The sequence below is a fragment of the Mercurialis annua genome, linkage group LG5, assembly GCF_937616625.2.
Source record: "Mercurialis annua linkage group LG5, ddMerAnnu1.2, whole genome shotgun sequence".
Taxonomy (NCBI): domain Eukaryota; kingdom Viridiplantae; phylum Streptophyta; class Magnoliopsida; order Malpighiales; family Euphorbiaceae; genus Mercurialis; species Mercurialis annua.
Window position 1 is genome coordinate 41784454 of NC_065574.1, and position 25576 is coordinate 41810029.

Here is a 25576-nt window from a genome sequence, read left to right on the forward strand (position 1 = left end):
AATTGCAATGCAGGGACTAAACGGGAAATATGAAAAAGTTCAGGGACCAAAACGTACTTTTAAAGATAGTTTTTATTTTGGTTGAATGAGTTGCAAGGCAGCAGATATATACGATGATCGTGCAAGGTGTGACGGGTGCGATCATACCAGCACTAATGCACCGGATCCCATCAGAACTCCGAAGTGAAACGTGCTTGGGCGAGAGCAGTACTAGGATGGGTGACCTCCTGGGAAGTCCTCGTGTTGCACCCCTTTTTTGCACTTGTGCGGTCCGCGCCTGCATTTTTTTAATTATTATCGCCTATCGCGTAAACGAGTAACGAGCAACGAGCACCGGTGAATTGCAATGCAGGGACTAAACGGGAAATATGAAAAAGTTCAGGGACCAAAACGTACTTTTAAAGATAGTTTTTATTTTGGTTGAATGAGTTGCAAGGCAGCAGATATATACGATGATCGTGCAAGGTGTGACGGGTGCGATCATACCAGCACTAATGCACCGGATCCCATCAGAACTCCGAAGTGAAACGTGCTTGGGCGAGAGCAGTACTAGGATGGGTGACCTCCTGGGAAGTCCTCGTGTTGCACCCCTTTTTTGCACTTGTGCGGTCCGCGCCTGCATTTTTTTAATTATTATCGCCTATCGCGTAAACGAGTAACGAGCAACGAGCACCGGTGAATTGCAATGCAGGGACTAAACGGGAAATATGAAAAAGTTCTGGGACCAAAACGTACTTTTAAAGATAGTTTTTATTTTGGTTGAATGAGTTGCAAGGCAGCAGATATATACGATGATCGTGCAAGGTGTGACGGGTGCGATCATACCAGCACTAATGCACCGGATCCCATCAGAACTCCGAAGTGAAACGTGCTTGGGCGAGAGCAGTACTAGGATGGGTGACCTCCTGGGAAGTCCTCGTGTTGCACCCCTTTTTTGCACTTGTGCGGTCCGCGCCTGCATTTTTTTAATTATTATCGCCTATCGCGTAAACGAGTAACGAGCAACGAGCACCGGTGAATTGCAATGCAGGGACTAAACGGGAAATATGAAAAAGTTCAGGGACCAAAACGTACTTTTAAAGATAGTTTTTATTTTGGTTGAATGAGTTGCAAGGCAGCAGATATATACGATGATCGTGCAAGGTGTGACGGGTGCGATCATACCAGCACTAATGCACCGGATCCCATCAGAACTCCGAAGTTAAACGTGCTTGGGCGAGAGCAGTACTAGGATGGGTGACCTCCTGGGAAGTCCTCGTGTTGCACCCCTTTTTTGCACTTGTGCGGTCCGCGCCTGCATTTTTTTAATTATTATCGCCTATCGCGTAAACGAGTAACGAGCAACGAGCACCGGTGAATTGCAATGCAGGGACTAAACGGGAAATATGAAAAAGTTCAGGGACCAAAACGTACTTTTAAAGATAGTTTTTATTTTGGTTGAATGAGTTGCAAGGCAGCAGATATATACGATGATCGTGCAAGGTGTGACGGGTGCGATCATATCAGCACTAATGCACCGGATCCCATCAGAACTCCGAAGTGAAACGTGCTTGGGCGAGAGCAGTACTAGGATGGGTGACCTCCTGGGAAGTCCTCGTGTTGCACCCCTTTTTTGCACTTGTGCGGTCCGCGCCTGCATTTTTTTAATTATTATCGCCTATCGCGTAAACGAGTAACGAGCAACGAGCACCGGTGAATTGCAATGCAGGGACTAAACGGGAAATATGAAAAAGTTCAGGGACCAAAACGTACTTTTAAAGATAGTTTTTATTTTGGTTGAATGAGTTGCAAGGCAGCAGATATATACGATGATCGTGCAAGGTGTGACGGGTGCGATCATACCAGCACTAATGCACCGGATCCCATCAGAACTCCGAAGTTAAACGTGCTTGGGCGAGAGCAGTACTAGGATGGGTGACCTCCTGGGAAGTCCTCGTGTTGCACCCCTTTTTTGCACTTGTGCGGTCCGCGCCTGCATTTTTTTAATTATTATCGCCTATCGCGTAAACGAGTAACGAGCAACGAGCACCGGTGAATTGCAATGCAGGGACTAAACGGGAAATATGAAAAAGTTCAGGGACCAAAACGTACTTTTAAAGATAGTTTTTATTTTGGTTGAATGAGTTGCAAGGCAGCAGATATATACGATGATCGTGCAAGGTGTGACGGGTGCGATCATACCAGCACTAATGCACCGGATCCCATCAGAACTCCGAAGTTAAACGTGCTTGGGCGAGAGCAGTACTAGGATGGGTGACCTCCTGGGAAGTCCTCGTGTTGCACCCCTTTTTTGCACTTGTGCGGTCCGCGCCTGCATTTTTTTAATTATTATCGCCTATCGCGTAAACGAGTAACGAGCAACGAGCACCGGTGAATTGCAATGCAGGGACTAAACGGGAAATATGAAAAAGTTCAGGGACCAAAACGTACTTTTAAAGATAGTTTTTATTTTGGTTGAATGAGTTGCAAGGCAGCAGATATATACGATGATCGTGCAAGGTGTGACGGGTGCGATCATACCAGCACTAATGCACCGGATCCCATCAGAACTCCGAAGTGAAACGTGCTTGGGCGAGAGCAGTACTAGGATGGGTGACCTCCTGGGAAGTCCTCGTGTTGCACCCCTTTTTTGCACTTGTGCGGTCCGCGCCTGCATTTTTTTAATTATTATCGCCTATCGCGTAAACGAGTAACGAGCAACGAGCACCGGTGAATTGCAATGCAGGGACTAAACGGGAAATATGAAAAAGTTCAGGGACCAAAACGTACTTTTAAAGATAGTTTTTATTTTGGTTGAATGAGTTGCAAGGCAGCAGATATATACGATGATCGTGCAAGGTGTGACGGGTGCGATCATACCAGCACTAATGCACCGGATCCCATCAGAACTCCGAAGTTAAACGTGCTTGGGCGAGAGCAGTACTAGGATGGGTGACCTCCTGGGAAGTCCTCGTGTTGCACCCCTTTTTTGCACTTGTGCGGTCCGCGCCTGCATTTTTTTAATTATTATCGCCTATCGCGTAAACGAGTAACGAGCAACGAGCACCGGTGAATTGCAATGCAGGGACTAAACGGGAAATATGAAAAAGTTCAGGGACCAAAACGTACTTTTAAAGATAGTTTTTATTTTGGTTGAATGAGTTGCAAGGCAGCAGATATATACGATGATCGTGCAAGGTGTGACGGGTGCGATCATACCAGCACTAATGCACCGGATCCCATCAGAACTCCGAAGTTAAACGTGCTTGGGCGAGAGCAGTACTAGGATGGGTGACCTCCTGGGAAGTCCTCGTGTTGCACCCCTTTTTTGCACTTGTGCGGTCCGCGCCTGCATTTTTTTAATTATTATCGCCTATCGCGTAAACGAGTAACGAGCAACGAGCACCGGTGAATTGCAATGCAGGGACTAAACGGGAAATATGAAAAAGTTCAGGGACCAAAACGTACTTTTAAAGATAGTTTTTATTTTGGTTGAATGAGTTGCAAGGCAGCAGATATATACGATGATCGTGCAAGGTGTGACGGGTGCGATCATACCAGCACTAATGCACCGGATCCCATCAGAACTCCGAAGTTAAACGTGCTTGGGCGAGAGCAGTACTAGGATGGGTGACCTCCTGGGAAGTCCTCGTGTTGCACCCCTTTTTTGCACTTGTGCGGTCCGCGCCTGCATTTTTTTAATTATTATCGCCTATCGCGTAAACGAGTAACGAGCAACGAGCACCGGTGAATTGCAATGCAGGGACTAAACGGGAAATATGAAAAAGTTCAGGGACCAAAACGTACTTTTAAAGATAGTTTTTATTTTGGTTGAATGAGTTGCAAGGCAGCAGATATATACGATGATCGTGCAAGGTGTGACGGGTGCGATCATACCAGCACTAATGCACCGGATCCCATCAGAACTCCGAAGTTAAACGTGCTTGGGCGAGAGCAGTACTAGGATGGGTGACCTCCTGGGAAGTCCTCGTGTTGCACCCCTTTTTTGCACTTGTGCGGTCCGCGCCTGCATTTTTTTAATTATTATCGCCTATCGCGTAAACGAGTAACGAGCAACGAGCACCGGTGAATTGCAATGCAGGGACTAAACGGGAAATATGAAAAAGTTCAGGGACCAAAACGTACTTTTAAAGATAGTTTTTATTTTGGTTGAATGAGTTGCAAGGCAGCAGATATATACGATGATCGTGCAAGGTGTGACGGGTGCGATCATACCAGCACTAATGCACCGGATCCCATCAGAACTCCGAAGTGAAACGTGCTTGGGCGAGAGCAGTACTAGGATGGGTGACCTCCTGGGAAGTCCTCGTGTTGCACCCCTTTTTTGCACTTGTGCGGTCCGCGCCTGCATTTTTTTAATTATTATCGCCTATCGCGTAAACGAGTAACGAGCAACGAGCACCGGTGAATTGCAATGCAGGGACTAAACGGGAAATATGAAAAAGTTCAGGGACCAAAACGTACTTTTAAAGATAGTTTTTATTTTGGTTGAATGAGTTGCAAGGCAGCAGATATATACGATGATCGTGCAAGGTGTGACGGGTGCGATCATACCAGCACTAATGCACCGGATCCCATCAGAACTCCGAAGTTAAACGTGCTTGGGCGAGAGCAGTACTAGGATGGGTGACCTCCTGGGAAGTCCTCGTGTTGCACCCCTTTTTTGCATTTCTGCGGTCCGCGCCTGCATTTTTTTAATTATTATCGCCTATCGCGTAAACGAGTAACGAGCAACGAGCACCGGTGAATTGCAATGCAGGGACTAAACGGGAAATATGAAAAAGTTCAGGGACCAAAACGTACTTTTAAAGATATTTTTTATTTTGGTTGAATGAGTTGCAAGGCAGCAGATATATACGATGATCGTGCAAGGTGTGACGGGTGCGATCATACCAGCACTAATGCACCGGATCCCATCAGAACTCCGAAGTGAAACGTGCTTGGGCGAGAGCAGTACTAGGATGGGTGACCTCCTGGGAAGTCCTCGTGTTGCACCCCTTTTTTGCACTTGTGCGGTCCGCGCCTGCATTTTTTTAATTATTATCGCCTATCGCGTAAACGAGTAACGAGCAACGAGCACCGGTGAATTGCAATGCAGGGACTAAACGGGAAATATGAAAAAGTTCAGGGACCAAAACGTACTTTTAAAGATAGTTTTTATTTTGGTTGAATGAGTTGCAAGGCAGCAGATATATACGATGATCGTGCAAGGTGTGACGGGTGCGATCATACCAGCACTAATGCACCGGATCCCATCAGAACTCCGAAGTTAAACGTGCTTGGGCGAGAGCAGTACTAGGATGGGTGACCTCCTGGGAAGTCCTCGTGTTGCACCCCTTTTTTGCATTTTTGCGGTCCGCGCCTGCATTTTTTTAATTATTATCGCCTATCGCGTAAACAGAACGAGTAACGAGCACCGGTGAATTGCAATGCAGGGACTAAACGGGAAATATGAAAAAGTTCAGGGACCAAAACGTACTTTTAAAGATAGTTTTTATTTTGGTTGAATGAGTTGCAAGGCAGCAGATATATACGATGATCGTGCAAGGTGTGACGGGTGCGATCATACCAGCACTAATGCACCGGATCCCATCAGAACTCCGAAGTGAAACGTGCTTGGGCGAGAGCAGTACTAGGATGGGTGACCTCCTGGGAAGTCCTCGTGTTGCACCCCTTTTTTGCATTTTTGCGGTCCGCGCCTGCATTTTTTTAATTATTATCGCCTATCGCGTAAACAGAACGAGTAAACGAGTAACGAGCAACGAGCACCGGTGAATTGCAATGCAGGGACTAAACGGGAAATATGAAAAAGTTCAGGGACCAAAACGTACTTTTAAAGATAGTTTTTATTTTGGTTGAATGAGTTGCAAGGCAGCAGATATATACGATGATCGTGCAAGGTGTGACGGGTGCGATCATACCAGCACTAATGCACCGGATCCCATCAGAACTCCGAAGTTAAACGTGCTTGGGCGAGAGCAGTACTAGGATGGGTGACCTCCTGGGAAGTCCTCGTGTTGCACCCCTTTTTTGCACTTGTGCGGTCCGCGCCTGCATTTTTTTAATTATTATCGCCTATCGCGTAAACGAGTAACGAGCAACGAGCACCGGTGAATTGCAATGCAGGGACTAAACGGGAAATATGAAAAAGTTCAGGGACCAAAACGTACTTTTAAAGATAGTTTTTATTTTGGTTGAATGAGTTGCAAGGCAGCAGATATATACGATGATCGTGCAAGGTGTGACGGGTGCGATCATACCAGCACTAATGCACCGGATCCCATCAGAACTCCGAAGTTAAACGTGCTTGGGCGAGAGCAGTACTAGGATGGGTGACCTCCTGGGAAGTCCTCGTGTTGCACCCCTTTTTTGCACTTGTGCGGTCCGCGCCTGCATTTTTTTAATTATTATCGCCTATCGCGTAAACGAGTAACGAGCAACGAGCACCGGTGAATTGCAATGCAGGGACTAAACGGGAAATATGAAAAAGTTCAGGGACCAAAACGTACTTTTAAAGATAGTTTTTATTTTGGTTGAATGAGTTGCAAGGCAGCAGATATATACGATGATCGTGCAAGGTGTGACGGGTGCGATCATACCAGCACTAATGCACCGGATCCCATCAGAACACCGAAGTTAAACGTGCTTGGGCGAGAGCAGTACTAGGATGGGTGACCTCCTGGGAAGTCCTCGTGTTGCACCCCTTTTTTGCACTTGTGCGGTCCGCGCCTGCATTTTTTTAATTATTATCGCCTATCGCGTAAACGAGTAACGAGCAACGAGCACCGGTGAATTGCAATGCAGGGACTAAACGGGAAATATGAAAAAGTTCAGGGACCAAAACGTACTTTTAAAGATAGTTTTTATTTTGGTTGAATGAGTTGCAAGGCAGCAGATATATACGATGATCGTGCAAGGTGTGACGGGTGCGATCATACCAGCACTAATGCACCGGATCCCATCAGAACTCCGAAGTTAAACGTGCTTGGGCGAGAGCAGTACTAGGATGGGTGACCTCCTGGGAAGTCCTCGTGTTGCACCCCTTTTTTGCACTTGTGCGGTCCGCGCCTGCATTTTTTTAATTATTATCGCCTATCGCGTAAACGAGTAACGAGCAACGAGCACCGGTGAATTGCAATGCAGGGACTAAACGGGAAATATGAAAAAGTTCAGGGACCAAAACGTACTTTTAAAGATAGTTTTTATTTTGGTTGAATGAGTTGCAAGGCAGCAGATATATACGATGATCGTGCAAGGTGTGACGGGTGCGATCATACCAGCACTAATGCACCGGATCCCATCAGAACTCCGAAGTGAAACGTGCTTGGGCGAGAGCAGTACTAGGATGGGTGACCTCCTGGGAAGTCCTCGTGTTGCACCCCTTTTTTGCACTTGTGCGGTCCGCGCCTGCATTTTTTTAATTATTATCGCCTATCGCGTAAACGAGTAACGAGCAACGAGCACCGGTGAATTGCAATGCAGGGACTAAACGGGAAATATGAAAAAGTTCAGGGACCAAAACGTACTTTTAAAGATAGTTTTTATTTTGGTTGAATGAGTTGCAAGGCAGCAGATATATACGATGATCGTGCAAGGTGTGACGGGTGCGATCATACCAGCACTAATGCACCGGATCCCATCAGAACTCCGAAGTTAAACGTGCTTGGGCGAGAGCAGTACTAGGATGGGTGACCTCCTGGGAAGTCCTCGTGTTGCACCCCTTTTTTGCATTTCTGCGGTCCGCGCCTGCATTTTTTTAATTATTATCGCCTATCGCGTAAACGAGTAACGAGCAACGAGCACCGGTGAATTGCAATGCAGGGACTAAACGGGAAATATGAAAAAGTTCAGGGACCAAAACGTACTTTTAAAGATATTTTTTATTTTGGTTGAATGAGTTGCAAGGCAGCAGATATATACGATGATCGTGCAAGGTGTGACGGGTGCGATCATACCAGCACTAATGCACCGGATCCCATCAGAACTCCGAAGTGAAACGTGCTTGGGCGAGAGCAGTACTAGGATGGGTGACCTCCTGGGAAGTCCTCGTGTTGCACCCCTTTTTTGCACTTGTGCGGTCCGCGCCTGCATTTTTTTAATTATTATCGCCTATCGCGTAAACGAGTAACGAGCAACGAGCACCGGTGAATTGCAATGCAGGGACTAAACGGGAAATATGAAAAAGTTCAGGGACCAAAACGTACTTTTAAAGATAGTTTTTATTTTGGTTGAATGAGTTGCAAGGCAGCAGATATATACGATGATCGTGCAAGGTGTGACGGGTGCGATCATACCAGCACTAATGCACCGGATCCCATCAGAACTCCGAAGTTAAACGTGCTTGGGCGAGAGCAGTACTAGGATGGGTGACCTCCTGGGAAGTCCTCGTGTTGCACCCCTTTTTTGCATTTTTGCGGTCCGCGCCTGCATTTTTTTAATTATTATCGCCTATCGCGTAAACAGAACGAGTAACGAGCACCGGTGAATTGCAATGCAGGGACTAAACGGGAAATATGAAAAAGTTCAGGGACCAAAACGTACTTTTAAAGATAGTTTTTATTTTGGTTGAATGAGTTGCAAGGCAGCAGATATATACGATGATCGTGCAAGGTGTGACGGGTGCGATCATACCAGCACTAATGCACCGGATCCCATCAGAACTCCGAAGTGAAACGTGCTTGGGCGAGAGCAGTACTAGGATGGGTGACCTCCTGGGAAGTCCTCGTGTTGCACCCCTTTTTTGCATTTTTGCGGTCCGCGCCTGCATTTTTTTAATTATTATCGCCTATCGCGTAAACAGAACGAGTAAACGAGTAACGAGCAACGAGCACCGGTGAATTGCAATGCAGGGACTAAACGGGAAATATGAAAAAGTTCAGGGACCAAAACGTACTTTTAAAGATATTTTTTATTTTGGTTGAATGAGTTGCAAGGCAGCAGATATATACGATGATCGTGCAAGGTGTGACGGGTGCGATCATACCAGCACTAATGCACCGGATCCCATCAGAACTCCGAAGTTAAACGTGCTTGGGCGAGAGCAGTACTAGGATGGGTGACCTCCTGGGAAGTCCTCGTGTTGCACCCCTTTTTTGCATTTTTGCGGTCCGCGCCTGCATTTTTTTAATTATTATCGCCTATCGCGTAAACAGAACGAGTAACGAGCACCGGTGAATTGCAATGCAGGGACTAAACGGGAAATATGAAAAAGTTCAGGGACCAAAACGTACTTTTAAAGATATTTTTTATTTTGGTTGAATGAGTTGCAAGGCAGCAGATATATACGATGATCGTGCAAGGTGTGACGGGTGCGATCATACCAGCACTAATGCACCGGATCCCATCAGAACTCCGAAGTTAAACGTGCTTGGGCGAGAGCAGTACTAGGATGGGTGACCTCCTGGGAAGTCCTCGTGTTGCACCCCTTTTTTGCACTTGTGCGGTCCGCGCCTGCATTTTTTTAATTATTATCGCCTATCGCGTAAACGAGTAACGAGCAACGAGCACCGGTGAATTGCAATGCAGGGACTAAACGGGAAATATGAAAAAGTTCAGGGACCAAAACGTACTTTTAAAGATAGTTTTTATTTTGGTTGAATGAGTTGCAAGGCAGCAGATATATACGATGATCGTGCAAGGTGTGACGGGTGCGATCATACCAGCACTAATGCACCGGATCCCATCAGAACTCCGAAGTTAAACGTGCTTGGGCGAGAGCAGTACTAGGATGGGTGACCTCCTGGGAAGTCCTCGTGTTGCACCCCTTTTTGGCATTTTTGCGGTCCGCGCCTGCATTTTTTTAATTATTATCGCCTATCGCGTAAACAGAACGAGTAACGAGCACCGGTGAATTGCAATGCAGGGACTAAACGGGAAATATGAAAAAGTTCAGGGACCAAAACGTACTTTTAAAGATAGTTTTTATTTTGGTTGAATGAGTTGCAAGGCAGCAGATATATACGATGATCGTGCAAGGTGTGACGGGTGCGATCATACCAGCACTAATGCACCGGATCCCATCAGAACTCCGAAGTTAAACGTGCTTGGGCGAGAGCAGTACTAGGATGGGTGACCTCCTGGGAAGTCCTCGTGTTGCACCCCTTTTTTGCATTTTTGCGGTCCGCGCCTGCATTTTTTTAATTATTATCGCCTATCGCGTAAACAGAACGAGTAACGAGCACCGGTGAATTGCAATGCAGGGACTAAACGGGAAATATAAAAAATTTCAGGGACCAAAACGTACTTTTAAAGATAGTTTTTATTTTGGTTGAATGAGTTGCAAGGCAGCAGATATATACGATGATCGTGCAAGGTGTGACGGGTGCGATCATACCAGCACTAATGCACCGGATCCCATCAGAACTCCGAAGTTAAACGTGCTTGGGCGAGAGCAGTACTAGGATGGGTGACCTCCTGGGAAGTCCTCGTGTTGCACCCCTTTTTGGCATTTTTGCGGTCCGCGCCTGCATTTTTTTAATTATTATCGCCTATCGCGTAAACGAGTAACGAGCAACGAGCACCGGTGAATTGCAATGCAGGGACTAAACGGGAAATATGAAAAAGTTCAGGGACCAAAACGTACTTTTAAAGATAGTTTTTATTTTGGTTGAATGAGTTGCAAGGCAGCAGATATATACGATGATCGTGCAAGGTGTGACGGGTGCGATCATACCAGCACTAATGCACCGGATCCCATCAGAACTCCGAAGTTAAACGTGCTTGGGCGAGAGCAGTACTAGGATGGGTGACCTCCTGGGAAGTCCTCGTGTTGCACCCCTTTTTGGCATTTTTGCGGTCCGCGCCTGCATTTTTTTAATTATTATCGCCTATCGCGTAAACAGAACGAGTAACGAGTAACGAGTAACGAGCAACGAGCACCGGTGAATTGCAATGCAGGGACTAAACGGGAAATATGAAAAAGTTCAGGGACCAAAACGTACTTTTAAAGATAGTTTTTATTTTGGTTGAATGAGTTGCAAGGCAGCAGATATATACGATGATCGTGCAAGGTGTGACGGGTGCGATCATACCAGCACTAATGCACCGGATCCCATCAGAACTCCGAAGTTAAACGTGCTTGGGCGAGAGCAGTACTAGGATGGGTGACCTCCTGGGAAGTCCTCGTGTTGCACCCCTTTTTTGCATTTCTGCGGTCCGCGCCTGCATTTTTTTAATTATTATCGCCTATCGCGTAAACGAGTAACGAGCAACGAGCACCGGTGAATTGCAATGCAGGGACTAAACGGGAAATATGAAAAAGTTCAGGGACCAAAACGTACTTTTAAAGATATTTTTTATTTTGGTTGAATGAGTTGCAAGGCAGCAGATATATACGATGATCGTGCAAGGTGTGACGGGTGCGATCATACCAGCACTAATGCACCGGATCCCATCAGAACTCCGAAGTTAAACGTGCTTGGGCGAGAGCAGTACTAGGATGGGTGACCTCCTGGGAAGTCCTCGTGTTGCACCCCTTTTTTGCATTTCTGCGGTCCGCGCCTGCATTTTTTTAATTATTATCGCCTATCGCGTAAACGAGTAACGAGCAACGAGCACCGGTGAATTGCAATGCAGGGACTAAACGGGAAATATGAAAAAGTTCAGGGACCAAAACGTACTTTTAAAGATATTTTTTATTTTGGTTGAATGAGTTGCAAGGCAGCAGATATATACGATGATCGTGCAAGGTGTGACGGGTGCGATCATACCAGCACTAATGCACCGGATCCCATCAGAACTCCGAAGTTAAACGTGCTTGGGCGAGAGCAGTACTAGGATGGGTGACCTCCTGGGAAGTCCTCGTGTTGCACCCCTTTTTGGCATTTTTGCGGTCCGCGCATGCATTTTTTTAATTATTATCGCCTATCGCGTAAACAGAACGAGTAACGAGCACCGGTGAATTGCAATGCAGGGACTAAACGGGAAATATGAAAAAGTTCAGGGACCAAAACGTACTTTTAAAGATATTTTTTATTTTGGTTGAATGAGTTGCAAGGCAGCAGATATATACGATGATCGTGCAAGGTGTGACGGGTGCGATCATACCAGCACTAATGCACCGGATCCCATCAGAACTCCGAAGTTAAACGTGCTTGGGCGAGAGCAGTACTAGGATGGGTGACCTCCTGGGAAGTCCTCGTGTTGCACCCCTTTTTTGCATTTTTGCGGTCCGCGCCTGCATTTTTTTAATTATTATCGCCTATCGCGTAAACAGAACGAGTAACGAGCACCGGTGAATTGCAATGCAGGGACTAAACGGGAAATATGAAAAAGTTCAGGGACCAAAACGTACTTTTAAAGATATTTTTTATTTTGGTTGAATGAGTTGCAAGGCAGCAGATATATACGATGATCGTGCAAGGTGTGACGGGTGCGATCATACCAGCACTAATGCACCGGATCCCATCAGAACTCCGAAGTTAAACGTGCTTGGGCGAGAGCAGTACTAGGATGGGTGACCTCCTGGGAAGTCCTCGTGTTGCACCCCTTTTTTGCATTTTTGCGGTCCGCGCCTGCATTTTTTTAATTATTATCGCCTATCGCGTAAACAGAACGAGTAACGAGCACCGGTGAATTGCAATGCAGGGACTAAACGGGAAATATGAAAAAGTTCAGGGACCAAAACGTACTTTTAAAGATAGTTTTTATTTTGGTTGAATGAGTTGCAAGGCAGCAGATATATACGATGATCGTGCAAGGTGTGACGGGTGCGATCATACCAGCACTAATGCACCGGATCCCATCAGAACTCCGAAGTTAAACGTGCTTGGGCGAGAGCAGTACTAGGATGGGTGACCTCCTGGGAAGTCCTCGTGTTGCACCCCTTTTTGGCATTTTTGCGGTCCGCGCCTGCATTTTTTTAATTATTATCGCCTATCGCGTAAATAGAACGAGTAACGAGCACCGGTGAATTGCAATGCAGGGACTAAACGGGAAATATGAAAAAGTTCAGGGACCAAAACGTACTTTTAAAGATAGTTTTTATTTTGGTTGAATGAGTTGCAAGGCAGCAGATATATACGATGATCGTGCAAGGTGTGACGGGTGCGATCATACCAGCACTAATGCACCGGATCCCATCAGAACTCCGAAGTTAAACGTGCTTGGGCGAGAGCAGTACTAGGATGGGTGACCTCCTGGGAAGTCCTCGTGTTGCACCCCTTTTTTGCATTTCTGCGGTCCGCGCCTGCATTTTTTTAATTATTATCGCCTATCGCGTAAATAGAACGAGTAACGAGCAACGAGCACCGGTGAATTGCAATGCAGGGACTAAACGGGAAATATGAAAAAGTTCAGGGACCAAAACGTACTTTTAAAGATATTTTTTATTTTGGTTGAATGAGTTGCAAGGCAGCAGATATATACGATGATCGTGCAAGGTGTGACGGGTGCGATCATACCAGCACTAATGCACCGGATCCATCAGAACTCCGAAGTTAAACGTGCTTGGGCGAGAGCAGTACTAGGATGGGTGACCTCCTGGGAAGTCCTCGTGTTGCACCCCTTTTTTGCATTTCTGCGGTCCGCGCCTGCATTTTTTTAATTATTATCGCCTATCGCGTAAACGAGTAACGAGCAACGAGCACCGGTGAATTGCAATGCAGGGACTAAACGGGAAATATGAAAAAGTTCAGGGACCAAAACGTACTTTTAAAGATATTTTTTATTTTGGTTGAATGAGTTGCAAGGCAGCAGATATATACGATGATCGTGCAAGGTGTGACGGGTGCGATCATACCAGCACTAATGCACCGGATCCCATCAGAACTCCGAAGTTAAACGTGCTTGGGCGAGAGCAGTACTAGGATGGGTGACCTCCTGGGAAGTCCTCGTGTTGCACCCCTTTTTTGCATTTCTGCGGTCCGCGCCTGCATTTTTTTAATTATTATCGCCTATCGCGTAAACGAGTAACGAGCAACGAGCACCGGTGAATTGCAATGCAGGGACTAAACGGGAAATATGAAAAAGTTTAGGGACCAAAACGTACTTTTAAAGATATTTTTTATTTTGGTTGAATGAGTTGCAAGGCAGCAGATATATACGATGATCGTGCAAGGTGTGACGGGTGCGATCATACCAGCACTAATGCACCGGATCCCATCAGAACTCCGAAGTTAAACGTGCTTGGGCGAGAGCAGTACTAGGATGGGTGACCTCCTGGGAAGTCCTCGTGTTGCACCCCTTTTTGGCATTTTTGCGGTCCGCGCATGCATTTTTTTAATTATTATCGCCTATCGCGTAAACAGAACGAGTAACGAGCACCGGTGAATTGCAATGCAGGGACTAAACGGGAAATATGAAAAAGTTCAGGGACCAAAACGTACTTTTAAAGATATTTTTTATTTTGGTTGAATGAGTTGCAAGGCAGCAGATATATACGATGATCGTGCAAGGTGTGACGGGTGCGATCATACCAGCACTAATGCACCGGATCCCATCAGAACTCCGAAGTTAAACGTGCTTGGGCGAGAGCAGTACTAGGATGGGTGACCTCCTGGGAAGTCCTCGTGTTGCACCCCTTTTTTGCATTTTTGCGGTCCGCGCCTGCATTTTTTTAATTATTATCGCCTATCGCGTAAACAGAACGAGTAACGAGCACCGGTGAATTGCAATGCAGGGACTAAACGGGAAATATGAAAAAGTTCAGGGACCAAAACGTACTTTTAAAGATATTTTTTATTTTGGTTGAATGAGTTGCAAGGCAGCAGATATATACGATGATCGTGCAAGGTGTGACGGGTGCGATCATACCAGCACTAATGCACCGGATCCCATCAGAACTCCGAAGTTAAACGTGCTTGGGCGAGAGCAGTACTAGGATGGGTGACCTCCTGGGAAGTCCTCGTGTTGCACCCCTTTTTTGCATTTTTGCGGTCCGCGCCTGCATTTTTTTAATTATTATCGCCTATCGCGTAAACAGAACGAGTAACGAGCACCGGTGAATTGCAATGCAGGGACTAAACGGGAAATATGAAAAAGTTCAGGGACCAAAACGTACTTTTAAAGATAGTTTTTATTTTGGTTGAATGAGTTGCAAGGCAGCAGATATATACGATGATCGTGCAAGGTGTGACGGGTGCGATCATACCAGCACTAATGCACCGGATCCCATCAGAACTCCGAAGTTAAACGTGCTTGGGCGAGAGCAGTACTAGGATGGGTGACCTCCTGGGAAGTCCTCGTGTTGCACCCCTTTTTGGCATTTTTGCGGTCCGCGCCTGCATTTTTTTAATTATTATCGCCTATCGCGTAAACAGAACGAGTAACGAGCACCGGTGAATTGCAATGCAGGGACTAAACGGGAAATATGAAAAAGTTCAGGGACCAAAACGTACTTTTAAAGATATTTTTTATTTTGGTTGAATGAGTTGCAAGGCAGCAGATATATACGATGATCGTGCAAGGTGTGACGGGTGCGATCATACCAGCACTAATGCACCGGATCCCATCAGAACTCCGAAGTTAAACGTGCTTGGGCGAGAGCAGTACTAGGATGGGTGACCTCCTGGGAAGTCCTCGTGTTGCACCCCTTTTTGGCATTTTTGCGGTCCGCGCATGCATTTTTTTAATTATTATCGCCTATCGCGTAAACAGAACGAGTAACGAGCACCGGTGAATTGCAATGCAGGGACTAAACGGGAAATATGAAAAAGTTCAGGGACCAAAACGTACTTTTAAAGATATTTTTTATTTTGGTTGAATGAGTTGCAAGGCAGCAGATATATACGATGATCGTGCAAGGTGTGACGGGTGCGATCATACCAGCACTAATGCACCGGATCCCATCAGAACTCCGAAGTTAAACGTGCTTGGGCGAGAGCAGTACTAGGATGGGTGACCTCTTGGGAAGTCCTCGTGTTGCACCCCTTTTTTGCATTTTTGCGGTCCGCGCCTGCATTTTTTTAATTATTATCGCCTATCGCGTAAACAGAACGAGTAACGAGCACCGGTGAATTGCAATGCAGGGACTAAACGGGAAATATGAAAAAGTTCAGGGACCAAAACGTACTTTTAAAGATAGTTTTTATTTTGGTTGAATGAGTTGCAAGGCAGCAGATATATACGATGATCGTGCAAGGTGTGACGGGTGCGATCATACCAGCACTAATGCACCGGATCCCATCAGAACTCCGAAGTTAAACGTGCTTGGGCGAGAGCAGTACTAGGATGGGTGACCTCCTGGGAAGTCCTCGTGTTGCACCCCTTTTTGGCATTTTTGCGGTCCGCGCCTGCATTTTTTTAATTATTATCGCCTATCGCGTAAACAGAACGAGTAACGAGTAACGAGCAACGAGCACCGGTGAATTGCAATGCAGGGACTAAACGGGAAATATGAAAAAGTTCAGGGACCAAAACGTACTTTTAAAGATATTTTTTATTTTGGTAGAATGAGTTGCAAGGCAGCAGATATATACGATGATCGTGCAAGGTGTGACGGGTGCGATCATACCAGCACTAATGCACCGGATCCCATCAGAACTCCGAAGTTAAACGTGCTTGGGCGAGAGCAGTACTAGGATGGGTGACCTCCTGGGAAGTCCTCGTGTTGCACCCCTTTTTTGCATTTTTGCGGTCCGCGCCTGCATTTTTTTAATTATTATCGCCTATCGCGTAAACAGAACGAGTAACGAGCACCGGTGAATTGCAATGCAGGGACTAAACGGGAAATATGAAAAAGTTCAGGGACCAAAACGTACTTTTAAAGATAGTTTTTATTTTGGTTGAATGAGTTGCAAGGCAGCAGATATATACGATGATCGTGCAAGGTGTGACGGGTGCGATCATACCAGCACTAATGCACCGGATCCCATCAGAACTCCGAAGTTAAACGTGCTTGGGCGAGAGCAGTACTAGGATGGGTGACCTCCTGGGAAGTCCTCGTGTTGCACCCCTTTTTGGCATTTTTGCGGTCCGCGCCTGCATTTTTTTAATTATTATCGCCTATCGCGTAAACAGAACGAGTAACGAGCACCGGTGAATTGCAATGCAGGGACTAAACGGGAAATATGAAAAAGTTCAGGGACCAAAACGTACTTTTAAAGATATTTTTATTTTGGTTGAATGAGTTGCAAGGCAGCAGATATATACGATGATCGTGCAAGGTGTGACGGGTGCGATCATACCAGCACTAATGCACCGGATCCCATCAGAACTCCGAAGTTAAACGTGCTTGGGCGAGAGCAGTACTAGGATGGGTGACCTCCTGGGAAGTCCTCGTGTTGCACCCCTTTTTGGCATTTTTGCGGTCCGCGTCTGCATTTTTTTAATTATTATCGCCTATCGCGTAAACAGAACGAGTAACGAGTAACGAGCAACGAGCACCGGTGAATTGCAATGCAGGGACTAAACGGGAAATATGAAAAAGTTCAGGGACCAAAACGTACTTTTAAAGATATTTTTTATTTTGGTTGAATGAGTTGCAAGGCAGCAGATATATACGATGATCGTGCAAGGTGTGACGGGTGCGATCATACCAGCACTAATGCACCGGATCCCATCAGAACTCCGAAGTTAAACGTGCTTGGGCGAGAGCAGTACTAGGATGGGTGACCTCCTGGGAAGTCCTCGTGTTGCACCCCTTTTTTGCATTTTTGCGGTCCGCGCCTGCATTTTTTTAATTATTATCGCCTATCGCGTAAACGAGTAACGAGCAACGAGCACCGGTGAATTGCAATGCAGGGACTAAACGGGAAATATGAAAAAGTTCAGGGACCAAAACGTACTTTTAAAGATATTTTTTATTTTGGTTGAATGAGTTGCAAGGCAGCAGATATATACGATGATCGTGCAAGGTGTGACGGGTGCGATCATACCAGCACTAATGCACCGGATCCCATCAGAACTCCGAAGTTAAACGTGCTTGGGCGAGAGCAGTACTAGGATGGGTGACCTCCTGGGTAGTCCTCGTGTTGCACCCCTTTTTTGCATTTTTGCGGTCCGCGCCTGCATTTTTTTAATTATTATCGCCTATCGCGTAAACGAGTAACGAGCAACGAGCACCGGTGAATTGCAATGCAGGGACTAAACGGGAAATATGAAAAAGTTCAGGGACCAAAACGTACTTTTAAAGATATTTTTTATTTTGGTTGAATGAGTTGCAAGGCAGCAGATATATACGATGATCGTGCAAGGTGTGACGGGTGCGATCATACCAGCACTAATGCACCGGATCCCATCAGAACTCCGAAGTTAAACGTGCTTGGGCGAGAGCAGTACTAGGATGGGTGACCTCCTGGGAAGTCCTCGTGTTGCACCCCTTTTTTGCATTTTTGCGGTCCGCGCCTGCATTTTTTTAATTATCATCGCCTCTCGCGTAAACAGAACGAGTAACGAGCACCGGTGAATTGCAATGCAGGGACTAAACGGGAAATATGAAAAAGTTCAGGGACCAAAACGTACTTTTAAAGATATTTTTTATTTTGGTTGAATGAGTTGCAAGGCAGCAGATATATACGATGATCGTGCAAGGTGTGACGGGTGCGATCATACCAGCACTAATGCACCGGATCCCATCAGAACTCCGAAGTCAAACGTGCTTGGGCGAGAGCAGTACTAGGATGGGTGACCTCCTGGGAAGTCCTCGTGTTGCACCCCTTTTTTGCATTTTTGCGGTCCGCGCCTGCATTTTTTTAATTATTATCGCCTATCGCGTAAACGAGTAACGAGCAACGAGCACCGGTGAATTGCAATGCAGGGACTAAACGGGAAATATGAAAAAGTTCAGGGACCAAAACGTACTTTTAAAGATAGTTTTTATTTTGGTTGAATGAGTTGCAAGGCAGCAGATATATACGATGATCGTGCAAGGTGTGACGGGTGCGATCATACCAGCACTAATGCACCGGATCCCATCAGAACTCCGAAGTTAAACGTGCTTGGGCGAGAGCAGTACTAGGATGGGTGACCTCCTGGGAAGTCCTCGTGTTGCACCCCTTTTTTGCATTTTTGCGGTCCGCGCCTGCATTTTTTTAATTATTATCGCCTCTCGCGTAAACAGAACGAGCAACGAGCACCGGTGAATTGCAATGCAGGGACTAAACGGGAAATATGAAAAAGTTCAGGGACCAAAACGTACTTTTAAAGATATTTTTTATTTTGGTTGAATGAATTGCAAGGCAGCAGATATATACGATGATCGTGCAAGGTGTGACGGGTGCGATCATACCAGCACTAATGCACCGGATCCCATCAGAACTCCGAAGTTAAACGTGCTTGGGCGAGAGCAGTACTAGGATGGGTGACCTCCTGGGAAGTCCTCGTGTTGCACCCCTTTTTTGCATTTTTGCGGTCCGCGCCTGCATTTTTTTAATTATTATCGCCTATCGCGTAAACAGAACGAGTAACGAGCACCGGTGAATTGCAATGCAGGGACTAAACGGGAAATATGAAAAAGTTCAGGGACCAAAACGTACTTTTAAAGATAGTTTTTATTTTGGTTGAATGAGTTGCAAGGCAGCAGATATATACGATGATCGTGCAAGGTGTGACGGGTGCGATCATACCAGCACTAATGCACCGGATCCCATCAGAACTCCGAAGTTAAACGTGCTTGGGCGAGAGCAGTACTAGGATGGGTGACCTCCTGGGAAGTCCTCGTGTTGCACCCCTTTTTTGCATTTTTGCGGTCCGCGCCTGCATTTTTTTAATTATTATCGCCTATCGCGTAAACGAGTAACGAGCAACGAGCACCGGTGAATTGCAATGCAGGGACTAAACGGGAAATATGAAAAAGTTCAGGGACCAAAACGTACTTTTAAAGATATTTTTTATTTTGGTTGAATGAGTTGCAAGGCAGCAGATATATACGATGATCGTGCAAGGTGTGACGGGTGCGATCATACCAGCACTAATGCACCGGATCCCATCAGAACTCCGAAGTTAAACGTGCTTGGGCGAGAGCAGTACTAGGATGGGTGACCTCCTGGGAAGTCCTCGTGTTGCACCCCTTTTTTGCATTTTTGCGGTCCGCGCCTGCATTTTTTTAATTATCATCGCCTCTCGCGTAAACAGAACGAGTAACGAGCACCGGTGAATTGCAATGCAGGGACTAAACGGGAAATATGAAAAAGTTCAGGGACCAAAACGTACTTTTAAAGATATTTTTTATTTTGGTTGAATGAGTTGCAAGGCAGCAGATATATACGATGATCGTGCAAGGTGTGACGGGTGCGATCATACCAGCACTAATGCACCGGATCCCATCAGAACTCCGAAGTCAAACGTGCTTGGGCGAGAGCAGTACTAGGATGGGTGACCTCCTGGGAAGTCCTCGTGTTGCACCCCTTTTTTGCATTTTTGCGGTCCGCGCCTGCATTTTTTTAATTATTATCGCCTATCGCGTAAACGAGTAACGAGCAACGAGCACCGGTGAATTGCAATGCAGGGACTAAACGGGAAATATGAAAAAGTTCAGGGACCAAAACGTACTTTTAAAGATAGTTTTTATTTTGGTTGAATGAGTTGCAAGGCAGCAGATATATACGATGATCGTGCAAGGTGTGACGGGTGCGATCATACCAGCACTAATGCACCGGATCCCATCAGAACTCCGAAGTTAAACGTGCTTGGGCGAGAGCAGTACTAGGATGGGTGACCTCCTGGGAAGTCCTCGTGTTGCACCCCTTTTTTGCATTTTTGCGGTCCGCGCCTGCATTTTTTTAATTATTATCGCCTCTCGCGTAAACAGAACGAGCAACGAGCACCGGTGAATTGCAATGCAGGGACTAAACGGGAAATATGAAAAAGTTCAGGGACCAAAACGTACTTTTAAAGATATTTTTTATTTTGGTTGAATGAATTGCAAGGCAGCAGATATATACGATGATCGTGCAAGGTGTGACGGGTGCGATCATACCAGCACTAATGCACCGGATCCCATCAGAACTCCGAAGTTAAACGTGCTTGGGCGAGAGCAGTACTAGGATGGGTGACCTCCTGGGAAGTCCTCGTGTTGCACCCCTTTTTTGCATTTTTGCGGTCCGCGCCTGCATTTTTTTAATTATTATCGCCTATCGCGTAAACAGAACGAGTAACGAGCAACGAGCACCGGTGAATTGCAATGCAGGGACTAAACGGGAAATATGAAAAAGTTCAGGGACCAAAACGTACTTTTAAAGATAGTTTTTATTTTGGTTGAATGAGTTGCAAGGCAGCAGATATATACGATGATCGTGCAAGGTGTGACGGGTGCGATCATACCAGCACTAATGCACCGGATCCCATCAGAACTCCGAAGTTAAACGTGCTTGGGCGAGAGCAGTACTAGGATGGGTGACCTCCTGGGAAGTCCTCGTGTTGCACCCCTTTTTTGCATTTTTGCGGTCCGCGCCTGCATTTTTTTAATTATCATCGCCTCTCGCGTAAACAGAACGAGTAACGAGCACCGGTGAATTGCAATGCAGGGACTAAACGGGAAATATGAAAAAGTTCAGGGACCAAAACGTACTTTTAAAGATATTTTTTATTTTGGTTGAATGAGTTGCAAGGCAGCAGATATATACGATGATCGTGCAAGGTGTGACGGGTGCGATCATACCAGCACTAATGCACCGGATACCATCAGAACTCCGAAGTTAAACGTGCTTGGGCGAGAGCAGTACTAGGATGGGTGACCTCCTGGGAAGTCCTCGTGTTGCACCCCTTTTTTGCATTTTTGCGGTCCGCGCCTGCATTTTTTTAATTATTATCGCCTATCGCGTAAACGAGTAACGAGCAACGAGCACCGGTGAATTGCAATGCAGGGACTAAACGGGAAATATGAAAAAGTTCAGGGACCAAAACGTACTTTTAAAGATATTTTTTATTTTGGTTGAATGAGTTGCAAGGCAGCAGATATATACGATGATCGTGCAAGGTGTGACGGGTGCGATCATACCAGCACTAATGCACCGGATCCCATCAGAACTCCGAAGTCAAACGTGCTTGGGCGAGAGCAGTACTAGGATGGGTGACCTCCTGGGAAGTCCTCGTGTTGCACCCCTTTTTTGCATTTTTGCGGTCCGCGCCTGCATTTTTTTAATTATCATCGCCTCTCGCGTAAACAGAACGAGCAACGAGCACCGGTGAATTGCAATGCAGGGACTAAACGGGAAATATGAAAAAGTTCAGGGACCAAAACGTACTTTTAAAGATATTTTTTATTTTGGTTGAATGAGTTGCAAGGCAGCAGATATATACGATGATCGTGCAAGGTGTGACGGGTGCGATCATACCAGCACTAATGCACCGGATCCCATCAGAACTCCGAAGTTAAACGTGCTTGGGCGAGAGCAGTACTAGGATGGGTGACCTCCTGGGAAGTCCTCGTGTTGCACCCCTTTTTTGCATTTTTGCGGTCCGCGCCTGCATTTTTTTAATTATTATCGCCTATCGCGTAAACGAGTAACGAGCAACGAGCACCGGTGAATTGCAATGCAGGGACTAAACGGGAAATATGAAAAAGTTCAGGGACCAAAACGTACTTTTAAAGATAGTTTTTATTTTGGTTGAATGAGTTGCAAGGCAGCAGATATATACGATGATCGTGCAAGGTGTGACGGGTGCGATCATACCAGCACTAATGCACCGGATCCCATCAGAACTCCGAAGTCAAACGTGCTTGGGCGAGAGCAGTACTAGGATGGGTGACCTCCTGGGAAGTCCTCGTGTTGCACCCCTTTTTGGCATTTTTGCGGTCCGCGCCTGCATTTTTTTAATTATCATCGCCTCTCGCGTAAACAGAACGAGTAACGAGCACCGGTGAATTGCAATGCAGGGACTAAACGGGAAATATGAAAAAGTTCAGGGACCAAAACGTACTTTTAAAGATATTTTTTATTTTGGTTGAATGAGTTGCAAGGCAGCAGATATATACGATGATCGTGCAAGGTGTGACGGGTGCGATCATACCAGCACTAATGCACCGGATCCCATCAGAACTCCGAAGTTAAACGTGCTTGGGCGAGAGCAGTACTAGGATGGGTGACCTCCTGGGAAGTCCTCGTGTTGCACCCCTTTTTTGCATTTTTGCGGTCCGCGCCTGCATTTTTTTAATTATTATCGCCTATCGCGTAAACGAGTAACGAGCAACGAGCACCGGTGAATTGCAATGCAGGGACTAAACGGGAAATATGAAAAAGTTCAGGGACCAAAACGTACTTTTAAAGATATTTTTTATTTTGGTTGAATGAGTTGCAAGGCAGCAGATATATACGATGATCGTGCAAGGTGTGACGGGTGCGATCATACCAGCACTAATGCACCGGATCCCATCAGAACTCCGAAGTTAAACGTGCTTGGGCGAGAGCAGTACTAGGATGGGTGACCTCCTGGGAAGTCCTCGTGTTGCACCCCTTTTTGGCATTTTTGCGGTCCGCGCCTGCATTTTTTTAATTATTATCGCCTATCGCGTAAACAGAACGAGTAACGAGTAACGAGCAACGAGCACCGGTGAATTGCACTGCAGGGACTAAACGGGAAATATGAAAAAGTTCAGGGACCAAAACGTACTTTTAAAGATATTTTTTATTTTGGTTGAATGAGTTGCAAGGCAGCAGATATATACGATGATCGTGCAAGGTGTGACGGGTGCGATCATACCAGCACTAATGCACCGGATCCCATCAGAACTCCGAAGTTAAACGTGCTTGGGCGAGAGCAGTACTAGGATGGGTGACCTCCTGGGAAGTCCTCGTGTTGCACCCCTTTTTTGCATTTTTGCGGTCCGCGCCTGCATTTTTTTAATTATTATCGCCTATCGCGTAAACGAGTAACGAGCAACGAGCACCGGTGAATTGCAATGCAGGGACTAAACGGGAAATATGAAAAAGTTCAGGGACCAAAACGTACTTTTAAAGATATTTTTTATTTTGGTTGAATGAGTTGCAAGGCAGCAGATATATACGATGATCGTGCAAGGTGTGACGGGTGCGATCATACCAGCACTAATGCACCGGATCCCATCAGAACTCCGAAGTTAAACGTGCTTGGGCGAGAGCAGTACTAGGATGGGTGACCTCCTGGGAAGTCCTCGTGTTGCACCCCTTTTTTGCATTTTTGCGGTCCGCGCCTGCATTTTTTTAATTATTATCGCCTATCGCGTAAACAGAACGAGTAACGAGCAACGAGCACCGGTGAATTGCAATGCAGGGACTAAACGGGAAATATGAAAAAGTTCAGGGACCAAAACGTACTTTTAAAGATAGTTTTTATTTTGGTTGAATGAGTTGCAAGGCAGCAGATATATACGATGATCGTGCAAGGTGTGACGGGTGCGATCATACCAGCACTAATGCACCGGATCCCATCAGAACTCCGAAGTTAAACGTGCTTGGGCGAGAGCAGTACTAGGATGGGTGACCTCCTGGGAAGTCCTCGTGTTGCACCCCTTTTTTGCATTTTTGCGGTCCGCGCCTGCATTTTTTTAATTATCATCGCCTCTCGCGTAAACGAGTAACGAGTAACGAGCACCGGTGAATTGCAATGCAGGGACTAAACGGGAAATATGAAAAAGTTCAGGGACCAAAACGTACTTTTAAAGATATTTTTTATTTTGGTTGAATGAGTTGCAAGGCAGCAGATATATACGATGATCGTGCAAGGTGTGACGGGTGCGATCATACCAGCACTAATGCACCGGATCCCATCAGAACTCCGAAGTTAAACGTGCTTGGGCGAGAGCAGTACTAGGATGGGTGACCTCCTGGGAAGTCCTCGTGTTGCACCCCTTTTTTGCATTTTTGCGGTCCGCGCCTGCATTTTTTTAATTATTAACGCCTATCGCGTAAACGAGTAACGAGAAACGAGCACCGGTGAATTGCAATGCAGGGACTAAACGGGAAATATGAAAAAGTTCAGGGACCAAAACGTACTTTTAAAGATATTTTTTATTTTGGTTGAATGAATTGCAAGGCAGCAGATATATACGATGATCGTGCAAGGTGTGACGGGTGCGATCATACCAGCACTAATGCACCGGATCCCATCAGAACTCCGAAGTTAAACGTGCTTGGGCGAGAGCAGTACTAGGATGGGTGACCTCCTGGGAAGTCCTCGTGTTGCACCCCTTTTTTGCATTTTTGCGGTCCGCGCCTGCATTTTTTTAATTATTATCGCCTATCGCGTAAACAGAACGAGTAACGAGCAACGAGCACCGGTGAATTGCAATGCAGGGACTAAACGGGAAATATGAAAAAGTTCAGGGACCAAAACGTACTTTTAAAGATAGTTTTTATTTTGGTTGAATGAGTTGCAAGGCAGCAGATATATACGATGATCGTGCAAGGTGTGACGGGTGCGATCATACCAGCACTAATGCACCGGATCCCATCAGAACTCCGAAGTTAAACGTGCTTGGGCGAGAGCAGTACTAGGATGGGTGACCTCCTGGGAAGTCCTCGTGTTGCACCCCTTTTTTGCATTTTTGCGGTCCGCGCCTGCATTTTTTTAATTATCATCGCCTCTCGCGTAAACAGAACGAGTAACGAGCACCGGTGAATTGCAATGCAGGGACTAAACGGGAAATATGAAAAAGTTCAGGGACCAAAACGTACTTTTAAAGATATTTTTTATTTTGGTTGAATGAGTTGCAAGGCAGCAG

At 46.0% G+C, this 25576-nt stretch overlaps 75 non-coding genes across 75 annotated transcripts; all 75 read left to right on the forward strand.

Moving 5' to 3' along the window:
• The first annotated feature begins 133 nt into the window (after positions 1-133).
• Positions 134-252, forward strand: LOC126684500 (5S ribosomal RNA). Its single transcript, XR_007642676.1, has one exon. It is a non-coding gene; the product is annotated as a 5S ribosomal RNA (ribosomal RNA).
• A 220-nt stretch (positions 253-472) lies between these two features.
• Positions 473-591, forward strand: LOC126684501 (5S ribosomal RNA). The gene has a single exon (XR_007642677.1). It is a non-coding gene; the product is annotated as a 5S ribosomal RNA (ribosomal RNA).
• Positions 592-811: 220 nt separating this feature from the next.
• Positions 812-930, forward strand: LOC126684503 (5S ribosomal RNA). The gene has a single exon (XR_007642679.1). It is a non-coding gene; the product is annotated as a 5S ribosomal RNA (ribosomal RNA).
• A 220-nt stretch (positions 931-1150) lies between these two features.
• LOC126683685 (5S ribosomal RNA) lies at positions 1151-1269 on the forward strand. The gene has a single exon (XR_007641900.1). It is a non-coding gene; the product is annotated as a 5S ribosomal RNA (ribosomal RNA).
• Positions 1270-1489: 220 nt separating this feature from the next.
• On the forward strand, positions 1490-1608 carry LOC126684904 (5S ribosomal RNA). Its single transcript, XR_007643068.1, has one exon. It is a non-coding gene; the product is annotated as a 5S ribosomal RNA (ribosomal RNA).
• Positions 1609-1828: 220 nt separating this feature from the next.
• LOC126683686 (5S ribosomal RNA) lies at positions 1829-1947 on the forward strand. The gene has a single exon (XR_007641901.1). It is a non-coding gene; the product is annotated as a 5S ribosomal RNA (ribosomal RNA).
• A 220-nt stretch (positions 1948-2167) lies between these two features.
• LOC126683687 (5S ribosomal RNA) lies at positions 2168-2286 on the forward strand. The gene has a single exon (XR_007641902.1). It is a non-coding gene; the product is annotated as a 5S ribosomal RNA (ribosomal RNA).
• A 220-nt stretch (positions 2287-2506) lies between these two features.
• On the forward strand, positions 2507-2625 carry LOC126684504 (5S ribosomal RNA). Its single transcript, XR_007642680.1, has one exon. It is a non-coding gene; the product is annotated as a 5S ribosomal RNA (ribosomal RNA).
• Positions 2626-2845: 220 nt separating this feature from the next.
• LOC126683688 (5S ribosomal RNA) lies at positions 2846-2964 on the forward strand. The gene has a single exon (XR_007641903.1). It is a non-coding gene; the product is annotated as a 5S ribosomal RNA (ribosomal RNA).
• Positions 2965-3184: 220 nt separating this feature from the next.
• LOC126683689 (5S ribosomal RNA) lies at positions 3185-3303 on the forward strand. Its single transcript, XR_007641904.1, has one exon. It is a non-coding gene; the product is annotated as a 5S ribosomal RNA (ribosomal RNA).
• Positions 3304-3523: 220 nt separating this feature from the next.
• Positions 3524-3642, forward strand: LOC126683690 (5S ribosomal RNA). The gene has a single exon (XR_007641905.1). It is a non-coding gene; the product is annotated as a 5S ribosomal RNA (ribosomal RNA).
• A 220-nt stretch (positions 3643-3862) lies between these two features.
• On the forward strand, positions 3863-3981 carry LOC126683691 (5S ribosomal RNA). Its single transcript, XR_007641906.1, has one exon. It is a non-coding gene; the product is annotated as a 5S ribosomal RNA (ribosomal RNA).
• A 220-nt stretch (positions 3982-4201) lies between these two features.
• Positions 4202-4320, forward strand: LOC126684505 (5S ribosomal RNA). Its single transcript, XR_007642681.1, has one exon. It is a non-coding gene; the product is annotated as a 5S ribosomal RNA (ribosomal RNA).
• Positions 4321-4540: 220 nt separating this feature from the next.
• LOC126683693 (5S ribosomal RNA) lies at positions 4541-4659 on the forward strand. Its single transcript, XR_007641908.1, has one exon. It is a non-coding gene; the product is annotated as a 5S ribosomal RNA (ribosomal RNA).
• A 220-nt stretch (positions 4660-4879) lies between these two features.
• LOC126684506 (5S ribosomal RNA) lies at positions 4880-4998 on the forward strand. The gene has a single exon (XR_007642682.1). It is a non-coding gene; the product is annotated as a 5S ribosomal RNA (ribosomal RNA).
• A 220-nt stretch (positions 4999-5218) lies between these two features.
• LOC126683694 (5S ribosomal RNA) lies at positions 5219-5337 on the forward strand. Its single transcript, XR_007641909.1, has one exon. It is a non-coding gene; the product is annotated as a 5S ribosomal RNA (ribosomal RNA).
• Positions 5338-5555: 218 nt separating this feature from the next.
• LOC126684507 (5S ribosomal RNA) lies at positions 5556-5674 on the forward strand. The gene has a single exon (XR_007642683.1). It is a non-coding gene; the product is annotated as a 5S ribosomal RNA (ribosomal RNA).
• A 233-nt stretch (positions 5675-5907) lies between these two features.
• LOC126683695 (5S ribosomal RNA) lies at positions 5908-6026 on the forward strand. The gene has a single exon (XR_007641910.1). It is a non-coding gene; the product is annotated as a 5S ribosomal RNA (ribosomal RNA).
• A 220-nt stretch (positions 6027-6246) lies between these two features.
• LOC126683696 (5S ribosomal RNA) lies at positions 6247-6365 on the forward strand. Its single transcript, XR_007641911.1, has one exon. It is a non-coding gene; the product is annotated as a 5S ribosomal RNA (ribosomal RNA).
• Positions 6366-6585: 220 nt separating this feature from the next.
• On the forward strand, positions 6586-6704 carry LOC126684967 (5S ribosomal RNA). The gene has a single exon (XR_007643128.1). It is a non-coding gene; the product is annotated as a 5S ribosomal RNA (ribosomal RNA).
• Positions 6705-6924: 220 nt separating this feature from the next.
• Positions 6925-7043, forward strand: LOC126683697 (5S ribosomal RNA). Its single transcript, XR_007641912.1, has one exon. It is a non-coding gene; the product is annotated as a 5S ribosomal RNA (ribosomal RNA).
• Positions 7044-7263: 220 nt separating this feature from the next.
• Positions 7264-7382, forward strand: LOC126684508 (5S ribosomal RNA). Its single transcript, XR_007642684.1, has one exon. It is a non-coding gene; the product is annotated as a 5S ribosomal RNA (ribosomal RNA).
• A 220-nt stretch (positions 7383-7602) lies between these two features.
• LOC126683698 (5S ribosomal RNA) lies at positions 7603-7721 on the forward strand. Its single transcript, XR_007641913.1, has one exon. It is a non-coding gene; the product is annotated as a 5S ribosomal RNA (ribosomal RNA).
• A 220-nt stretch (positions 7722-7941) lies between these two features.
• Positions 7942-8060, forward strand: LOC126684510 (5S ribosomal RNA). The gene has a single exon (XR_007642685.1). It is a non-coding gene; the product is annotated as a 5S ribosomal RNA (ribosomal RNA).
• A 220-nt stretch (positions 8061-8280) lies between these two features.
• Positions 8281-8399, forward strand: LOC126683699 (5S ribosomal RNA). Its single transcript, XR_007641914.1, has one exon. It is a non-coding gene; the product is annotated as a 5S ribosomal RNA (ribosomal RNA).
• A 218-nt stretch (positions 8400-8617) lies between these two features.
• On the forward strand, positions 8618-8736 carry LOC126684511 (5S ribosomal RNA). The gene has a single exon (XR_007642686.1). It is a non-coding gene; the product is annotated as a 5S ribosomal RNA (ribosomal RNA).
• Positions 8737-8969: 233 nt separating this feature from the next.
• LOC126683701 (5S ribosomal RNA) lies at positions 8970-9088 on the forward strand. Its single transcript, XR_007641915.1, has one exon. It is a non-coding gene; the product is annotated as a 5S ribosomal RNA (ribosomal RNA).
• A 218-nt stretch (positions 9089-9306) lies between these two features.
• On the forward strand, positions 9307-9425 carry LOC126683702 (5S ribosomal RNA). Its single transcript, XR_007641916.1, has one exon. It is a non-coding gene; the product is annotated as a 5S ribosomal RNA (ribosomal RNA).
• Positions 9426-9645: 220 nt separating this feature from the next.
• On the forward strand, positions 9646-9764 carry LOC126683703 (5S ribosomal RNA). Its single transcript, XR_007641917.1, has one exon. It is a non-coding gene; the product is annotated as a 5S ribosomal RNA (ribosomal RNA).
• A 218-nt stretch (positions 9765-9982) lies between these two features.
• LOC126683705 (5S ribosomal RNA) lies at positions 9983-10101 on the forward strand. Its single transcript, XR_007641919.1, has one exon. It is a non-coding gene; the product is annotated as a 5S ribosomal RNA (ribosomal RNA).
• A 218-nt stretch (positions 10102-10319) lies between these two features.
• Positions 10320-10438, forward strand: LOC126683706 (5S ribosomal RNA). Its single transcript, XR_007641920.1, has one exon. It is a non-coding gene; the product is annotated as a 5S ribosomal RNA (ribosomal RNA).
• A 220-nt stretch (positions 10439-10658) lies between these two features.
• On the forward strand, positions 10659-10777 carry LOC126683707 (5S ribosomal RNA). Its single transcript, XR_007641921.1, has one exon. It is a non-coding gene; the product is annotated as a 5S ribosomal RNA (ribosomal RNA).
• Positions 10778-11016: 239 nt separating this feature from the next.
• Positions 11017-11135, forward strand: LOC126683708 (5S ribosomal RNA). The gene has a single exon (XR_007641922.1). It is a non-coding gene; the product is annotated as a 5S ribosomal RNA (ribosomal RNA).
• A 220-nt stretch (positions 11136-11355) lies between these two features.
• Positions 11356-11474, forward strand: LOC126683709 (5S ribosomal RNA). The gene has a single exon (XR_007641923.1). It is a non-coding gene; the product is annotated as a 5S ribosomal RNA (ribosomal RNA).
• Positions 11475-11694: 220 nt separating this feature from the next.
• On the forward strand, positions 11695-11813 carry LOC126683710 (5S ribosomal RNA). The gene has a single exon (XR_007641924.1). It is a non-coding gene; the product is annotated as a 5S ribosomal RNA (ribosomal RNA).
• Positions 11814-12031: 218 nt separating this feature from the next.
• Positions 12032-12150, forward strand: LOC126683711 (5S ribosomal RNA). Its single transcript, XR_007641925.1, has one exon. It is a non-coding gene; the product is annotated as a 5S ribosomal RNA (ribosomal RNA).
• A 218-nt stretch (positions 12151-12368) lies between these two features.
• Positions 12369-12487, forward strand: LOC126683712 (5S ribosomal RNA). Its single transcript, XR_007641926.1, has one exon. It is a non-coding gene; the product is annotated as a 5S ribosomal RNA (ribosomal RNA).
• Positions 12488-12705: 218 nt separating this feature from the next.
• LOC126683713 (5S ribosomal RNA) lies at positions 12706-12824 on the forward strand. Its single transcript, XR_007641927.1, has one exon. It is a non-coding gene; the product is annotated as a 5S ribosomal RNA (ribosomal RNA).
• A 218-nt stretch (positions 12825-13042) lies between these two features.
• LOC126683714 (5S ribosomal RNA) lies at positions 13043-13161 on the forward strand. The gene has a single exon (XR_007641928.1). It is a non-coding gene; the product is annotated as a 5S ribosomal RNA (ribosomal RNA).
• A 225-nt stretch (positions 13162-13386) lies between these two features.
• On the forward strand, positions 13387-13504 carry LOC126685058 (5S ribosomal RNA). The gene has a single exon (XR_007643214.1). It is a non-coding gene; the product is annotated as a 5S ribosomal RNA (ribosomal RNA).
• A 220-nt stretch (positions 13505-13724) lies between these two features.
• LOC126683717 (5S ribosomal RNA) lies at positions 13725-13843 on the forward strand. The gene has a single exon (XR_007641930.1). It is a non-coding gene; the product is annotated as a 5S ribosomal RNA (ribosomal RNA).
• A 220-nt stretch (positions 13844-14063) lies between these two features.
• LOC126683718 (5S ribosomal RNA) lies at positions 14064-14182 on the forward strand. The gene has a single exon (XR_007641931.1). It is a non-coding gene; the product is annotated as a 5S ribosomal RNA (ribosomal RNA).
• A 218-nt stretch (positions 14183-14400) lies between these two features.
• Positions 14401-14519, forward strand: LOC126683719 (5S ribosomal RNA). The gene has a single exon (XR_007641932.1). It is a non-coding gene; the product is annotated as a 5S ribosomal RNA (ribosomal RNA).
• A 218-nt stretch (positions 14520-14737) lies between these two features.
• LOC126683720 (5S ribosomal RNA) lies at positions 14738-14856 on the forward strand. Its single transcript, XR_007641933.1, has one exon. It is a non-coding gene; the product is annotated as a 5S ribosomal RNA (ribosomal RNA).
• A 218-nt stretch (positions 14857-15074) lies between these two features.
• LOC126683721 (5S ribosomal RNA) lies at positions 15075-15193 on the forward strand. Its single transcript, XR_007641934.1, has one exon. It is a non-coding gene; the product is annotated as a 5S ribosomal RNA (ribosomal RNA).
• A 218-nt stretch (positions 15194-15411) lies between these two features.
• On the forward strand, positions 15412-15530 carry LOC126683722 (5S ribosomal RNA). Its single transcript, XR_007641935.1, has one exon. It is a non-coding gene; the product is annotated as a 5S ribosomal RNA (ribosomal RNA).
• Positions 15531-15748: 218 nt separating this feature from the next.
• Positions 15749-15867, forward strand: LOC126684314 (5S ribosomal RNA). The gene has a single exon (XR_007642498.1). It is a non-coding gene; the product is annotated as a 5S ribosomal RNA (ribosomal RNA).
• A 218-nt stretch (positions 15868-16085) lies between these two features.
• On the forward strand, positions 16086-16204 carry LOC126683723 (5S ribosomal RNA). Its single transcript, XR_007641936.1, has one exon. It is a non-coding gene; the product is annotated as a 5S ribosomal RNA (ribosomal RNA).
• A 232-nt stretch (positions 16205-16436) lies between these two features.
• On the forward strand, positions 16437-16555 carry LOC126683724 (5S ribosomal RNA). Its single transcript, XR_007641937.1, has one exon. It is a non-coding gene; the product is annotated as a 5S ribosomal RNA (ribosomal RNA).
• A 218-nt stretch (positions 16556-16773) lies between these two features.
• Positions 16774-16892, forward strand: LOC126683725 (5S ribosomal RNA). Its single transcript, XR_007641938.1, has one exon. It is a non-coding gene; the product is annotated as a 5S ribosomal RNA (ribosomal RNA).
• Positions 16893-17109: 217 nt separating this feature from the next.
• Positions 17110-17228, forward strand: LOC126683726 (5S ribosomal RNA). Its single transcript, XR_007641939.1, has one exon. It is a non-coding gene; the product is annotated as a 5S ribosomal RNA (ribosomal RNA).
• A 232-nt stretch (positions 17229-17460) lies between these two features.
• Positions 17461-17579, forward strand: LOC126683728 (5S ribosomal RNA). The gene has a single exon (XR_007641941.1). It is a non-coding gene; the product is annotated as a 5S ribosomal RNA (ribosomal RNA).
• Positions 17580-17799: 220 nt separating this feature from the next.
• LOC126684872 (5S ribosomal RNA) lies at positions 17800-17918 on the forward strand. The gene has a single exon (XR_007643038.1). It is a non-coding gene; the product is annotated as a 5S ribosomal RNA (ribosomal RNA).
• A 220-nt stretch (positions 17919-18138) lies between these two features.
• Positions 18139-18257, forward strand: LOC126683729 (5S ribosomal RNA). The gene has a single exon (XR_007641942.1). It is a non-coding gene; the product is annotated as a 5S ribosomal RNA (ribosomal RNA).
• Positions 18258-18475: 218 nt separating this feature from the next.
• LOC126684548 (5S ribosomal RNA) lies at positions 18476-18594 on the forward strand. The gene has a single exon (XR_007642721.1). It is a non-coding gene; the product is annotated as a 5S ribosomal RNA (ribosomal RNA).
• A 220-nt stretch (positions 18595-18814) lies between these two features.
• On the forward strand, positions 18815-18933 carry LOC126683730 (5S ribosomal RNA). Its single transcript, XR_007641943.1, has one exon. It is a non-coding gene; the product is annotated as a 5S ribosomal RNA (ribosomal RNA).
• Positions 18934-19151: 218 nt separating this feature from the next.
• LOC126683731 (5S ribosomal RNA) lies at positions 19152-19270 on the forward strand. Its single transcript, XR_007641944.1, has one exon. It is a non-coding gene; the product is annotated as a 5S ribosomal RNA (ribosomal RNA).
• A 218-nt stretch (positions 19271-19488) lies between these two features.
• Positions 19489-19607, forward strand: LOC126683733 (5S ribosomal RNA). Its single transcript, XR_007641945.1, has one exon. It is a non-coding gene; the product is annotated as a 5S ribosomal RNA (ribosomal RNA).
• Positions 19608-19827: 220 nt separating this feature from the next.
• LOC126683734 (5S ribosomal RNA) lies at positions 19828-19946 on the forward strand. Its single transcript, XR_007641946.1, has one exon. It is a non-coding gene; the product is annotated as a 5S ribosomal RNA (ribosomal RNA).
• A 218-nt stretch (positions 19947-20164) lies between these two features.
• LOC126684550 (5S ribosomal RNA) lies at positions 20165-20283 on the forward strand. The gene has a single exon (XR_007642723.1). It is a non-coding gene; the product is annotated as a 5S ribosomal RNA (ribosomal RNA).
• Positions 20284-20503: 220 nt separating this feature from the next.
• On the forward strand, positions 20504-20622 carry LOC126683735 (5S ribosomal RNA). Its single transcript, XR_007641947.1, has one exon. It is a non-coding gene; the product is annotated as a 5S ribosomal RNA (ribosomal RNA).
• Positions 20623-20840: 218 nt separating this feature from the next.
• Positions 20841-20959, forward strand: LOC126683736 (5S ribosomal RNA). The gene has a single exon (XR_007641948.1). It is a non-coding gene; the product is annotated as a 5S ribosomal RNA (ribosomal RNA).
• Positions 20960-21184: 225 nt separating this feature from the next.
• On the forward strand, positions 21185-21303 carry LOC126683737 (5S ribosomal RNA). Its single transcript, XR_007641949.1, has one exon. It is a non-coding gene; the product is annotated as a 5S ribosomal RNA (ribosomal RNA).
• Positions 21304-21521: 218 nt separating this feature from the next.
• LOC126684990 (5S ribosomal RNA) lies at positions 21522-21640 on the forward strand. The gene has a single exon (XR_007643149.1). It is a non-coding gene; the product is annotated as a 5S ribosomal RNA (ribosomal RNA).
• Positions 21641-21860: 220 nt separating this feature from the next.
• LOC126684551 (5S ribosomal RNA) lies at positions 21861-21979 on the forward strand. The gene has a single exon (XR_007642724.1). It is a non-coding gene; the product is annotated as a 5S ribosomal RNA (ribosomal RNA).
• A 218-nt stretch (positions 21980-22197) lies between these two features.
• LOC126683738 (5S ribosomal RNA) lies at positions 22198-22316 on the forward strand. The gene has a single exon (XR_007641950.1). It is a non-coding gene; the product is annotated as a 5S ribosomal RNA (ribosomal RNA).
• Positions 22317-22536: 220 nt separating this feature from the next.
• On the forward strand, positions 22537-22655 carry LOC126684552 (5S ribosomal RNA). The gene has a single exon (XR_007642725.1). It is a non-coding gene; the product is annotated as a 5S ribosomal RNA (ribosomal RNA).
• A 218-nt stretch (positions 22656-22873) lies between these two features.
• On the forward strand, positions 22874-22992 carry LOC126683740 (5S ribosomal RNA). Its single transcript, XR_007641952.1, has one exon. It is a non-coding gene; the product is annotated as a 5S ribosomal RNA (ribosomal RNA).
• A 220-nt stretch (positions 22993-23212) lies between these two features.
• LOC126683741 (5S ribosomal RNA) lies at positions 23213-23331 on the forward strand. Its single transcript, XR_007641953.1, has one exon. It is a non-coding gene; the product is annotated as a 5S ribosomal RNA (ribosomal RNA).
• A 232-nt stretch (positions 23332-23563) lies between these two features.
• LOC126683742 (5S ribosomal RNA) lies at positions 23564-23682 on the forward strand. Its single transcript, XR_007641954.1, has one exon. It is a non-coding gene; the product is annotated as a 5S ribosomal RNA (ribosomal RNA).
• A 220-nt stretch (positions 23683-23902) lies between these two features.
• Positions 23903-24021, forward strand: LOC126683743 (5S ribosomal RNA). Its single transcript, XR_007641955.1, has one exon. It is a non-coding gene; the product is annotated as a 5S ribosomal RNA (ribosomal RNA).
• A 225-nt stretch (positions 24022-24246) lies between these two features.
• LOC126683744 (5S ribosomal RNA) lies at positions 24247-24365 on the forward strand. The gene has a single exon (XR_007641956.1). It is a non-coding gene; the product is annotated as a 5S ribosomal RNA (ribosomal RNA).
• Positions 24366-24585: 220 nt separating this feature from the next.
• On the forward strand, positions 24586-24704 carry LOC126683745 (5S ribosomal RNA). The gene has a single exon (XR_007641957.1). It is a non-coding gene; the product is annotated as a 5S ribosomal RNA (ribosomal RNA).
• A 220-nt stretch (positions 24705-24924) lies between these two features.
• Positions 24925-25043, forward strand: LOC126683746 (5S ribosomal RNA). Its single transcript, XR_007641958.1, has one exon. It is a non-coding gene; the product is annotated as a 5S ribosomal RNA (ribosomal RNA).
• Positions 25044-25268: 225 nt separating this feature from the next.
• LOC126683747 (5S ribosomal RNA) lies at positions 25269-25387 on the forward strand. Its single transcript, XR_007641959.1, has one exon. It is a non-coding gene; the product is annotated as a 5S ribosomal RNA (ribosomal RNA).
• Positions 25388-25576: the final 189 nt, after the last annotated feature.